Source organism: Lissotriton vulgaris, unplaced genomic scaffold (assembly GCF_964263255.1).
Source record: "Lissotriton vulgaris unplaced genomic scaffold, aLisVul1.2 SCAFFOLD_1926, whole genome shotgun sequence".
Taxonomy (NCBI): domain Eukaryota; kingdom Metazoa; phylum Chordata; class Amphibia; order Caudata; family Salamandridae; genus Lissotriton; species Lissotriton vulgaris.
Genome location: NW_028248033.1, coordinates 348,126 through 362,136, shown reverse-complemented (window position 1 = coordinate 362,136; position 14,011 = coordinate 348,126). Strand labels below are relative to the sequence as shown.

Sequence of the window (14,011 nt, the reverse complement as noted above, 5' to 3'; positions counted from 1 at the left end):
ACAAAAAGAGATTGAGGAACTTACTGAGACGATTAAGACCAGTCCGGCTGTAACGGACGCCAAGACACTATTGAAGAAAATTGAGAAAGACATCAGAACCTTCAGAGACAACACTATTAATGACAAAACTTTTAAATATGAAAGAGACGTGAAGGCCTTTAAAATCGAACAAGTATACCCCTTTTTAAAAGAGGATTACTACACCCAACAAGAATCCCGGAGAGCTCTTTCAACCTTTCAAGGTCGCTCAAGGAACAGATTCACAACATTTTCGGAAACCTCCTCTTCCGATTCATCTGGGTCTGACAATCGTAATCCAAACAAAAAACAGGTGGCTTTTTTAGACCAGGGCCAACAGCCAAAGGCCCGGTTCAAACAACCGTGGGAGATGCGGACCAGGAACCGCTCATACAAGTCGTAGAGGGTTCCAATGCGGTGGTTAATTTATCCAACAGACCATTAACACCAGACGAATACTCAGTCTTAGCGTTGGGCCTCAAATTTGTGCCTGGCAGGAAAACTGATTACACAAGACTCAAGCTGGAAGCTATTGAGTTCTGCCGTAAAATTCGCCTCAGGGTCTTCTTTTGGAATCATCCTTCCTCACCCACCACAGAGGTCACTGGACTACGTAATAAGTCCACATTTGTCCCTTACCAAAATATCCCCAAGGAGGTTCTCGCATTTGAACAAGTCCTCCTGTCATCGATAGAGAAAATGGAAAAAGGTAGACATTTTGTACAACAAAACATAGGCCACAAACAGCGTACAGCAATTACAACCTTAAAAGAAGACAATTCAATCATCATAAAACAGGCCGACAAAGGCGGGGCGGTGGTGGTATGGGCCCGTGAAAAATACTTAGCAGAAGGCAACAAACAGGTAAACAATGCAACCTGGTACAGACGCCTCCAAGAAGATCCGACTAAGGAGATTCAAAGACTAATTGCAGACACATTACAGATTGGCTTAGACGGTGGGTTTCTGGGCAAGAAAGAGTATGACTATTTATTAAGGAAACACCCAAGAACTCCGATGCTTTACCTCCTGCCAAAAATCCACAAGAGCCTCCAAGATCCCCCAGGACGCCCAATCGTGTCCGGGTGCGACTCATGTCTTGAGCCCTTATCCCAGTACGTGGATTTCTTCTTGAAACCTTTCCTAAAGACGGTCAAATCGTACTTACGAGACACGACTGATTTTCTCCTCAAGGTTGAAGACACAGCGTTCAACCCGGAGACCCAACTGCTAGTCACAATGGACGTCACCTCCCTGTATACACAGATCCCGCAAGAAGAAGCATTAGAGGTGATGGAAATTTACCTGAACCAGAGAGAGAGGCCCCACCAAGTACCCACAGTGTTCATTTTAAGACTGGCCGAGATTGCATTAAAAAAGAACTACTTTTCATTTAATGAGGAGTTCTTTATGCAGGTCAAGGGCACCGCGATGGGGTGCCCTTATGCCCCTGAAATGGCCGTGCTGTACATGGCGCAGTACGAACAGATGTTCATTGACAGCAATAATCCCTTCAAACAGCACATCTTACAATGGCTCCGCTACATAGATGATGTCTGGCTCCTGTGGCAGGGGAGCCAGACTGACCTTGTAGCTTTCCATGACTGGCTTAACAACCGGCATGCTGACATCAAATTTTCGATGGCACAAAGCAATGAAAGGATGACTTTCCTTGATGTAGAGATCATCAACATCAATGGAGTATTGAAATCCTCTCTTCATAAAAAGGACACAGACAGAAATACCATTCTGCACCATAAGAGTGCTCATCCCAGGAACTTGAAATCTAACCTTCCATATGGGCAATTGTTGCGCATTAGGAGGAACTGTTCGAACCTGAGTGACTTCACGTCTCACGCTGAGACGTTTTGCCAAGAAATGCAGGAGAGGGGGTACCCTAAAAAATTACTCAAGCACTCCCTAACAAGAGCACGCTTCACCCCCCGTGAAACTCTACTGCAAGTACGGCCCAAACCCACACTTGAAAGATTGGTCTGTGTCACCACCTTTGGACCAGACACCCACAAATTGAGAAAAACAGTGCTGAGCAATTGGCACTTATTGGCGAATTTAGACTGCCCACTATCCAATCCTTTGTTTGCCTACAAGAGGAATCAAAATGTAGGCCAACATATCATGAGGGCGGACGTCACTTTACCAAAAAAGAAAAGTGACCTTCTCAGTCAATGGAACCTTAAACCAATCACAGGGCACCATAAGTGCGGCACCTGTGTTGTATGCCCAAACACTATCGAGGGTGACGAGTTCCAACATGGAACTACCAGATGGAAGCATTCGGACTTTTCAAATTGTAAGACCAAGAATGTTGTTTACCTGGTTCAGTGCCCCTGCGATCTAATTTACATTGGCAAGACTACACAACAAGTGAACACACGCATTTGCCAACATCGATCCAGGATCAAGAATAAAATCATGACTGCCCCCATGGTGGAGCACTTCATAAATGCCAGCCATGACGCTAATCATCTCAAATGGACAGTGTTGTACACACTACGCCCGGCACAAAGTAATGTGGATGTTGATAGGATGCTTTTGAAAACAGAAGCTTACTTAATATTGAAATTTAACAGTGTGCAGAGGGGCCTCAACACTTTGTCTGAAGTCGCTAGACTCTAATCCAATGGTGTCTTGTTTTCCAGACGACCGACTCGGTCGCGTCTCAGTACGTTTCAATGTAACCCGGTTTTCCCCATTTAACAATTGACATTTGCACAAACTACAAATCCCATAATGCAAAGCAATATCTCAATGATTCATTGCCATAGCAACTACAGCAGCATCCATCTTGGGAAACCAGACAGAATGCTGTGAGCCGCCAACAGAATCACTACGAGGTAAGCAATGCTCCTGCGGCCCAGCGCCGCGTCCCAGCGCGCCCGCTAGGACTGAGGCTAGCTGTAGACTAACAACAACTCCGTTTTTCCTTAGCGGAATTGGAGCCCGTCCACTAAACCTTAACACGTCGACTTCGTCAAGACGTCCCCTCAGGCAACAGGATCCCCTTTTGGACCTACAGTGGCAAGCGGAAAAGGTATTATTCCCGCTTGTCACAAGAGACTTGTTTTAAAACCCAGGTTTAATTTACAAGTACCGACATACAATTACTTTTTTGTACACAGCGCCACTGCCCCCTCCTCGACTGCGAGCACGCTGCGGAGCCCTCATCCCGCAATAAGCAGCCGTCCTGATCGACTTTGAAACTAATGACGGTATGCTTAGTGGAGATTTATTTTCTAAGTGTTAGCATTCAAATGTCCGGTTTGTGCTATAATGTCCGTTCATTTTAATTGTAGGCGCTCCACACTTGGACCCACTTGCAAGTCTGCACTTTATTTCCTTGCTGAAATCAGCTTCTTCTAAAAGCGGTAGGTCATAGCTGATTGTCACAACATAAGGAGTGTTGTCTCCACGTCAAATCATCACACTGAAACCCTTTCCCCTTTCCTTAAATCCACAGATAGATTAACCATGCCCTGATGAGAATCCTGACAGTTAATCTCTGGATTCGAAACGCGTCGGCGAATTAGAAAAGGACAATTCAAATTCAAGCCATTGCTGACGATAAAATAGAGTCTCGAATTCATTTTCGCGCTCCTTTTTTCTAATCTTTCCTTTCTTTGCTAGTTTTTTGCTTTAATCAAATCTTGCACTGATGTAAATATGTGTTACACTATGTACTTTTTCACATATGTTTAATGTTTCTATCTGTTGACCTCATTCAGGTCCACGTTTAATTTTGACAATTTGTTGCAATGAATAATTCATAATTTGTTTAAAATTGATGTTCTGTACAGGTCTTTGTCTGCTTATCATACGTTGTGTACGACAAATATTCAACAAACTATAAAAGTAACTGGTATAAATAAAAATACCGTGTTGAAAACGACAAATAGCGTCTTCAACCTGCCTTGATTTTTGGCTATAATTGAAAAGTGAGAGGCACTCTTGTTTGATTACTATATTTAGGCCCAGCCTCCTCACTTGTCCTCTAAGGGCCAAGCTCCCCTTGTTCTAACTGTGAATAAGGACATAATCATTCCAGATCTAATAGATCTCACTGGGCATTGTGTTTATTGTGTGAGGTTTAATGTGTCATGCATTATCCATGTTACAATGTTACAACCACCTAAGAGAGTAAGCCATGTTGACTTAAATTTGGTATGAATGGGGAATCAGGTGCCTATGGGGAATACATTGCATCTGGAGTTTAATGATAATTGAGACACTGGTACACCATTAGTAACCAGCAGCACCCATAAAATACTGATACAGCCCAGTTGCATACAGTGACCCCAGGATCCAAAGCAGGGGCGGAGAGAGATAGAAAGTAGGCAGGGAAAGCAAAAGAGGGGGAAGACAGGGTTGAGCAGCGGCAAGACCTAGAATGAAAGGTGCAGGGGGTGCAGGAACAGAACGGAGAGGTAGAGAGATAGAAAGGGAGCCACGGAGAATGTGCATTATGGTAGTTGAAAGGCAGGTGCCTGAATCCAGGAAGCAAACAAGAAGCTGTTCAACTTCATAGTTATGTTATTCAGTTTTTCAATAACCCTAACTGGCCCATTGCCGGGGTGATTGGTGATTAATAACAAAGTAAGTTAATATGATAGCAAGATTCCCTAGAGTGTCTCCCCTAAGGAGCACTGAAAGCGATTCCTTTGCATTTGGTTGTCAAGTTGGAGACAGCTCTGAGTCGCAAGACAAATAATCACATCAGTGCTGCACCCGACAGTGCGACTGGAACAGTATTTTTATTATTTAAACCACATCTGTTCCAAATTCGGCAGAGGAGCACTTCTGCATATTATCCTGGAACAATGTGCCTGTGACTGAGATGCAGCCAAGCAGACTCTATCCTGCAAAGAACGGTAGCCTGCTTTCCACCAGATCAGCTTCCTGATACATCATACACAGTTATTGGGAGGGTGGGGGGGAGTTTGGGTTGTAGTAAGGGATCTGGCAGGGGGTACTCCCACTATGCTTTCGATAGTGTACGTAGTTTTTGGTAAGAGTAAAAGTACAAATATAATCAATTACACTGTAACATTATAATGATTGAACTGTTTATAATTTCCACCATTCTTGTAATGCTGGTTAAAATGCTTTGTTTCATCCAACTAATAATTGCAGCTCATGCTTTTTACACAAGAATATAATTGTTTCAATAAGTGTTTGAAAAGCCAATTCGTATCATTCATGTGTTTCCCTTGGGCATGCCGGAGTAACAACGAAAGGGTAGATCTGTTTCCCCAATTTCCTTGGTGAATTAAAGTGGTCATGTTCTGAGGTTCCAGATACCATATGGTACCCTGGAAGGTTAGGACTAGGAGCACTTATGACGCACAGTGAGCCAGCTAGGAATTAGGCCAACATACTCAAATGATATATGTGGAGTTAGCCCACCATATTCCGACGGTTATGTTGTTCAGATAAACAGTCCTACTTTATTCATTGCAATCGTATGACACCAGTTCTCTAGATAAGGAATTAATGCAGTTCACCTGCCACAGGCCTTTCTTAAATAGGTGGGTTCTGTGGTGTTAGGGTTACAGCAGCAAATGAATGATACAACAGGCTTATATTTGGCATTTTTCTGCTTCTCACATGTAATTACACAGTTTGAATTTTTGACAAAGCTTAGTAAGATGTTTGTTTTCTAAACAAAGATTTATTGATTTTAAAAAGCAGCACTTTAAAATGTATAATATGTAGCATGCACATACATCATATGATGTTTAAACATTCACCGTCAGGAACACCAAAAGTAAATAATTGTGAATTATAAACAAAGTCACCATTGTAAGTCGAAATGTTTATATATCAACAAAAGGTACTGTGATCAATGATTTGCTGTGTGTCAGGTAAGACATATTAGGCACAGAAAAGCAAACAAATAAAAAGTGTATGAACAACTATCTAACCTAATCTCCCCACACCTGCAGCATATCTCCCTCCCATGATAGGAAAAGGAGTCGGTGATAGCGGCAAAAGGAGTTATGTCACAGGAAGCACATCATGGCAGGAACAGAGACCAACGAGGAGCCCTCGTAATAAGTCAGCTGAGCCTCAAGTACAAGGCCAAGTAACATGTTTAGTTCTGGAGGGAATTACTGATCTACTGTAAACTAATTTCTCTGAACTGCTCCAGGTCAAACTAAATCTTCAAACATTAATACAAGACATACTTGAACTTGTATATAATATTTAGCCACCTGAGGTTGTGCATTTTACTTAATGTTAAAACAGTGCACCAGGTTGTGGTATCAAAGTATTGATTAGATGCCTATTAGATAAATAATAGGCATTATAAATAACTTATAACTATTCAGTTAGTAAATGTTATTTTTGCCTCTAAAGAACAATGCCTAAGCAGCTATCTCGGAAGTATACCATATTTTTTCCTTAATTAATGGTTGTAATGGTGCGATTTAAGGAGTTTCAGTATCCTGGTCAGCTAAATGTAACTCTAGCAAAGTTCCATGTACATTTTTTAAAACATAATAATTTAACATCATGTACCCATCTTCCTTGTACACATCCTTATCATTCTGCCACTTCCACCTTAAAGAGAGGGAGCAATTCTTACCCAACAAATCCCAGAAGTGCTTCTGATCAAATTCATCACGGCTCTTCCTAGATTCTCCTTCTGTAGGAAAAGAGCAAATGTTAACTATGACTTGGACATCACATACAAAACTATAAATAATAACACGCCAGACTGAGGGGGGGGGGGCTGCGGGAAAGAGGCAGGGCCCTTGGAGGACATAGATTGCGAGGTAGTACTGATGCACCCCAGAGAGATAGCTATCAAGGCAAGGTTACACCTTGTACAATATAAGGAGCTACACAGACTTTACTATGATAAAGACAAACTACACAAAATGGGATGGTCAGAGACACCATACTGTCCCATCTGAAGAACTGTCAAAGGTGATTTTTTTCCACACAATATGGGCATGTCCAGAGATACAGGCATATTGGGAGACCGTAATCAAGACACTGGGGACAATACTGGGAACGACACTGCTGGTCAACCCTAGATTCGTCATATTGAGAATCCCAAGTAAGGTAGACATTTTGAGGGCCCAACTAATCTTCGCCTCCCTAGGACTGTTGGTGGCCAAGAGAGATGTGGCCAGGCGGTGGGAAGTGACAGAGAATCCCACAGTCCTGGAATGGCCAAGAGGGATGGACCTTTATATGGCAGCGAAGCACACCACATACCTAAGTAGGGGGATGCCCAAGAAAATTCTGCAAAATTATGGGGTCCATGGGGACAACATTTTGGGCCTGACCTATGGGATGACACACAACAATCCATGCCGCAAGCAGCACTGGGGGCCCCTACGGTTAAGTAACTAAGAACAGCCCGAGTAGAGAGTGTGCCCAGGCATTCTTTACTCTGGGGCCCAAAGGGGAGAGTAGTTTTTACAAAAGAGCAACGGTACTGAAATAAAATACCATAAAGTAATGGGAAAGGTAGGGCTTCTGTAGAAGAATGCAGGGTGTTAATGCAACCAATGATTGTAGTACTGTTAGATGAATGTATTAAGTATCTGACAATAAAAAAAAAGATTTCTAAAAATAAAGAAAACAATGACTCAGACATTTCTAATATATATTTTTCACAGCTCTGAAATTAAATGCAGTGCAGGAAAAGAGGAAGATGACTAAGTGAAATTAGTATGAGTATGATCAGGTTCAAAATATGCATTCAGTCAAGGTTTTGATGTGAGGAGGCGAAGTAATAGGCTATGTGAACGGGGCAACTGTTTCTTTAGGATTCAGAATATGGAGTACTATATCTACTGAAGAAGGAGTCATTTAATGATAATCTTTGGGTGACATACGGTCCCAAACGTGACTCTTTTAGAGGCGCAGCAGATAGACGTTAACCAACATCTCTTCTAGGCGGAACGAGGGACAGCTGTCTAAAGTTTCATATGGTGTGGGTAGCAAAAAGATTGCGTTATGAGTGGGGCTACAGTGTATACGTACAAGGTGGATAGACTGAATAGTGTTTAAGGAACAGTCCCTCAAGCACAACTTTCCCTTGCTTCAAGACATCCCTTGCTACCCAAATCCTTTTAGAGTATCAAACAAGGTTTGATAGGTAAATTCTGGTCCTCTGGGCTTCCAAGATGCACTTCTTCCTCGCTTTTGCTATCCATTTCAGGAAACATCGTTCATAGGGATGGTAGATCTGACCTGTCCGTAGCCACTTTGCCTGTTGTACGCAGTTCCTCTTTAGGTCTCGCCTACAGCATTGCTTGTTTTGGCGAGATTATAGTAAGGCTTTCAAAAGTCTACCCAAACTCCCGATTGGGTACAGTTCATGTGAGCCAGAAGCGTGCACATCGCCAGCCACATCGCACACCATTTGTCTGAGCCTCGGCATCAGACTTCAAAGGAAGCCGCTCCCCAGCCCCCCCGCCACGCAATGCCGCTCCCCCGCCCCGCCACGCAATGCCGAGAGCTTGTTTTGCTGAGCAGAGCTGCCTCACTAAAGTGTCTTTCCACTTCCATTCTTGATCAGTTGCTGATAAGACGCATATACGCACATACGAGGAATGCACGTACGCAAATACAACATCTTACTGGAGCTGCTGTGGCGTCAATACTCATAAGTGTATAAACGTCCACATCATCACACGGGACACGTATATTTCACTTTTTTTTCAGTCGATGCTGGCTAGTTTTCAATTCCTTTCCAAGCCTCTTATAGAATCATGAGGTTAGGGCAACAATACTAATGATACACCTCTATAGTTACTCATGGTCCATTTAGGAAGGAATGGGTTCTGCCAATGAATCCATGTAAACAGAGGTCCTCGACCCTTCAGAAATACTCCCTCAGCAAGCTACAATGTGCAGCCTGGCTCTTGAGTGGCTATGTCTTCAGTGTTTAGTTGTTTGATGGTACGGCTGGCAGTACCTCAACAGTTATGGTGCCAATTGAATGGGAGGCTTAAATCAACACTGGCCCTCCACTTAATGTTACCACAATAACAGGTGCATTTATTTCAAGAACTATGAGCGGCTCAGTCTCCAATTTCTCCAAGGTGGGTTTAAGACATGTAAACTTGTTTATAGCAGAATCAGCTACGAATGGGAAGATCAGAAACTTCAGCCCCTTGCTGCTTTTGTGTCTCACCCGGTCTAGAGAATTGCCACAATGACACACAGCATTCTCTTCTCTACAACAGGCTTCATATACTTTCTTAAACCCAAGGCGCTCCTTGAGGAATGCTGATCCTGTTCTCATGGTTCTGACTGTGTGTCCCTTCACTCGATCCTCTATAATTGCTGATTCTACAGTGACCAAGCTCATGTTTCTTTTCACCTCGTGAACAGATTTCCCTCCTTTCTAGGTTTCGCCTGCACATCGCTTGCGAAATATCTTGTAATGATACAAAAAGAATCTTAAATAGGCCCATTACTTACCTTACCTTACTGTTGGGTGGCTCCCACGCCACTCTCTGTTCATGCCTTTTGGCCAGCAGCTCCTTCTGGACTCCGGATTATTCCTGGGCTTCCGAGTCTTCGTTCATGCTGTGGCACATGGACCACGTACTGCTTCCTGTAGCCAGTGTCCTTCCACTGGCCGCAGGCACTCTTTTTTAGATCTAAGACTACCATACAGCAAAGCTGTCTGGTTTGCTAAAGACATGTTGGGGATATTCAGAGAGCTGATCTGGGAATGCATTCCGCTTACTGATTACTATTGGCTTTGGTTTTTAACTCACATGTGCTTGCTTTCTATTTGCTGGCTTTATTTGTTTTAAGCTGTCAACCATGTATTCATTCTTCCCATGGAGTATATATAGCCTGATAACTATCACTCCTTGCTTTAGGATGTCCAGTATGGCTTTGTTCCTCATTTGGAGCAAGCATAGCCTTTTTACTGTATGCTTTCAAGAGTGAAAGCTTTCTGTAAACAGGCCTTTACATTTTGTTCTTATCACATTTGCAGTGTATTCAAATACAGAGGTCATATGTCAGCCTCTGTCTTCCAAAGGAGAGTGGTGTTTAATTTTCTTTCTCTGACTTCAAAGTGAGAGGCTTTATATGATAATCTGGGGGTGTGAAAGGGGGTGGTTTTTTCCCTTTAATTCTGTGTACAGTTTTTTGGTCTTTTTCATTTGCTCAACCGGCCTTTGTCGCAGCTTCTAGGTTTTGCTAGCGCGTGAAAACTTTAAGTATTGTACGCTCCACAAATGGATTTTACTTAATTAATAAAGGCTTTTTTAAGCACACAATACAATTTAAATGTCTGTAAATTATGCAAATACTTCAGAATAAATCAGAATTACGAAAGCAGAAACAAAGCACATTTTTTTGTAATTCTAAAGTGTGCTTGAGAGATATCTGAATACAATCAAAACAAATCAATATACTAGGCGATGCCATTTCGACACATTATTGTTTGTGCGCTGTATAATTCTATCAGTAAAACTGTATCTGTGCAAATGTAATGGCTAACTCAATTGAAAAAGTGTTGCCTGTAATGACCACAGCAAGCATACTCCACTCCACTCCATGACACTTCACTCTGCGACACTCTATGTCACTCCACTATAAGACACTCCACTCTACTCCACTCTACATCAAACTATGACACTGCACTACACTCTATGCCACTCCATGGCACTACGCCGCTCTACTCCACTTTACGCTACATTTTTCTCCACTCTACGCCACTGCATTCGAACTTTACAGCACTTTAAGACACTTTAGCCCACTCTTCGCCCCTTCATCGAACATTACTCTATTCCACTCAACTCTACTCCACTTCACCGCGCTCTATACTCCTCTGCTCTATGACGCTATATTCCACTCAATGCCTCTCCACTCTACAATACCCCACAGCACTCTACACCTCTCCACGCCACTTTACTACACGCAACTCCAATCTATGCAACTCTAATCTACGCCACTCCACCCCCGGCACTCCAAAAAGGCATCGTCAACCTCCTGCCTTGGCAGCTACAGCAGGCTTAGTGGGTTTGATGGTCCTCTTCTGTCTGCAACTCGGCGGACAAATGTTCAAAATTAACATGAAAGGGTGGGAAGTTGAGTGGGATGGATCGATGGATAGGTGGATGGATGTGTGAAAGGGTGGGTGAATGGAAGGCTAGATGATGGGTGAAAGGGTAAATGGATGACGGATGGAGTGAAAGGCGGCGTTGATGGACAGATTGATAGGGTGGATGGATAAGTGAAAGGGGGAAAGGAAGGGTGGATGGATGAGTGAAAGGGAGAAAGGAAGGAAAAATTGTAAATTGATACTTGTATAGCGCACTACTCACCCGCAAGGGTCTCAAGGCGCTTGTACGAATACCGCTGTGGAACCCATCCTGGCTTTCCCTGTGAGACGTCCACTCCTGGTCACCCCCAAGGTGGAGGCCAGGCATCCTTAGCGTTGTGGGGGTCGTTGTGGAGATTAAGCAAGCTATTGCCCAGAGTTGCAGAGTGGGACTCCATGATTGGAATAGGCACCGAGGCGAGAATTATCAGGCCCGTGGAATTTTGAGCCCAAGACCCGCCGACGCGGGGAATTGAACCCTGGTCCCGGGCTAGACCTCTGCATCAGGGTCTGCCGCTCTAATCATCGAGCCACGCTTCTCCACGATGGATGAGTGAAAGGGAGAAAGGAAAGAAGGATGAGTGAAAGGGAGAAATGAAGGATGGATGAGTGAAAGGAAGGAAGGATGAGTGAAAGGGAGAAAGGAAGGAATGACGAATGAGTGAAAGGGAGAAAGGAAGGTATGACGGATGAGTGAAAGGGAGAAAAGAAGGTATGACGGATGAGTGAACGGGAGAAAAGAAGGTATGACGGATGAGTGAACGGGAGAAAGGAAGGATGGATGAGTGAACGGATCGATGATGAGAGGATGGCTGGATTTGCTATTCTCCTGGTTTTTTTCTGGCTGAGCGGTTGAATCACCTCAAAATGTAATGACTGTGACGAGAACGAGTTGGACTAAGAGTAATATATGGTCCTCAGGAAGCATGTAATACATTTAAAGAAGTAGTACTTGGATGAAACTAAAGAACATTTAAGCCAGTTTCCTAGTTCACTTCAAGCAACTCCAACTTCCGCAATCCATGATAAAGATTGACTTTGATATCAAAACATTCAGAACACTAAAGAAACCGAAGGGAGACTATTGCACTTTATAAATCTACACTGTAAGCAAGTCACAGGCACATGCATCAAGCCATTTGGGAATCGCAAACGGTGCGAATCGCAAAATTCGGCCGTTTGCGATTTCCAAATCACTATTTGGGATGCATCAACTTAAAAGTGAATAAATCGCTATTTTAGCGATTTTTTTCAAGTGCGATTGCTTTTAAGGAATCGCAAATTTGCGATTCCTCAAAAGCAATGCATGAAACTAAAAAAAATTGTGAATTCGCAATTAGAGAGAAAAAATTACCATGAGGTTGGACCTCATGGTAATTTTGCGAAATGTTAGAAAAATGCTATTTTTTGCATTTTTTTAACTTTCATGTTGTGCACACACATGCCCTTAGGGCATGTGTGTACACAACATATGTGCATTGTTTGATTTCAGGGGTGCAACAGGGTGTCCTTTGGACACCCCTGCACCCTTGAAATCGCAATCTCAATTTGCGATTAGCTAATTGCGATTCGCAAATTGAGATTGTCTTCCCATTCATTCCTATGGGCCTCTAGGCCCATAGGAATGAATGGGAAGGGATTCCTTAATGGCGATTCGCAAAATGCTAATCGCAATTAAGGAATTCTAAGAAATCGCAATTTATTTAGCGATTTCTTGATGCATAGGCATTTGCAATTCCTTAATTGCGATTCCTTAAAAATCGCAATTAAAGAATCGCAAATGCCGAGTTTGATGCATGTACCTGTTAGTTTCTAAAGTTGTGCAGCCCAGCTCTCCGTTGCCTGTTTTCTTACTCTTTCTCTCTCCTTTCTTTTTCCTCTTTCTCTGTCTCTACATTTTCGGATCTTTGCTAAATAGGCCACGCTGTATGTAACATGCTGTTAAGTTGGAAACGTGACATGTGCTGGTCGTCAGAGTTGGCCAACAAGTAAGGCTTGTGGTATGCTCACTTACTTACCACGCAACTTTTCCAGTATGCTACGCAGGGTCTGCGCCTGGCCCCGCAGCACAGACAGGGCGCTCGTGGTGGTCCCAACCGCTGCCTCCATTACTGTACCTTCAAGAAGGAACGACCTCCCACAGCGCGGAACCATATGTAGTGCCTCGCGCAAAACCCGAACTCTTCAACAAGGGACTCCCGATCAGACTGAACACGCGACGCAACGGAACGTTTTGTCAGGAGACTTTTGTTTACCACGGACCCTGATTCGCCAGACTCACTTTCTTGCCCAAACAGGTGTTGTGTAATATGTGGTATCTCCTCGGGATCCTGTATCCCTTTGCTTCGGCAGACTCCGGACGTCCTGCCTATTGGACACCTCGGACGAGCCCACAAGCAGTCCCGCCCACCCTCAGGAGAGGCAGCCTCGGCTTTAGCAAGGCAGAAGCAGCAGCGCACCGAGCTGTCAGTAATGGATGCATCTATCTGCTTTACACGCTTACTGGGACACTCGAAAACGGTGTCAATATATAACTTAACCCTTTTATTTATTTACTCTGCCGTGACCTCTGACTATTTAAACGGACACCCTCGAGATATTAACTACTTTTAAAACAAAGGACAAAAATAACAGGATATCTCGAATGCAAAACGAAACGAAAGGAAATGGAATTAAATCAATATGAGTTAAACACAATTAAAAGGGAGATGACAGTTTCACAGAAATGGAAAATGCACGGAAATCATGCAAACATTAAACAGGGAGCAAGGAATAATTTCAGGATTGGAAAAGAACAGAGAGAAAGCATGACAGGAAAGTGGAGAAAAAAACATTTTGGCTTTTTAATTAAAAAACATACTCAAAGCCTTAAAGATAATACATGGAAAG

The 14,011-nt window shown here is 43.2% G+C and overlaps 1 long non-coding RNA gene across 1 annotated transcript in view; it reads right to left on the bottom strand.

The window, feature by feature from the left end:
• LOC147664949 (uncharacterized) overlaps positions 1-13,286 on the bottom strand; it is a 39,369-nt gene extending 26,083 nt beyond the window's left edge. The window contains exons 1-2 of the long non-coding RNA XR_015305077.1: positions 13,141-13,286; positions 6,623-6,682 (exon numbers count right to left, since the gene is read on the bottom strand). This is a non-coding gene — a long non-coding RNA (uncharacterized LOC147664949). The remainder of the gene's footprint in view (positions 1-6,622; positions 6,683-13,140) is intronic.
• Positions 13,287-14,011: the final 725 nt, after the last annotated feature.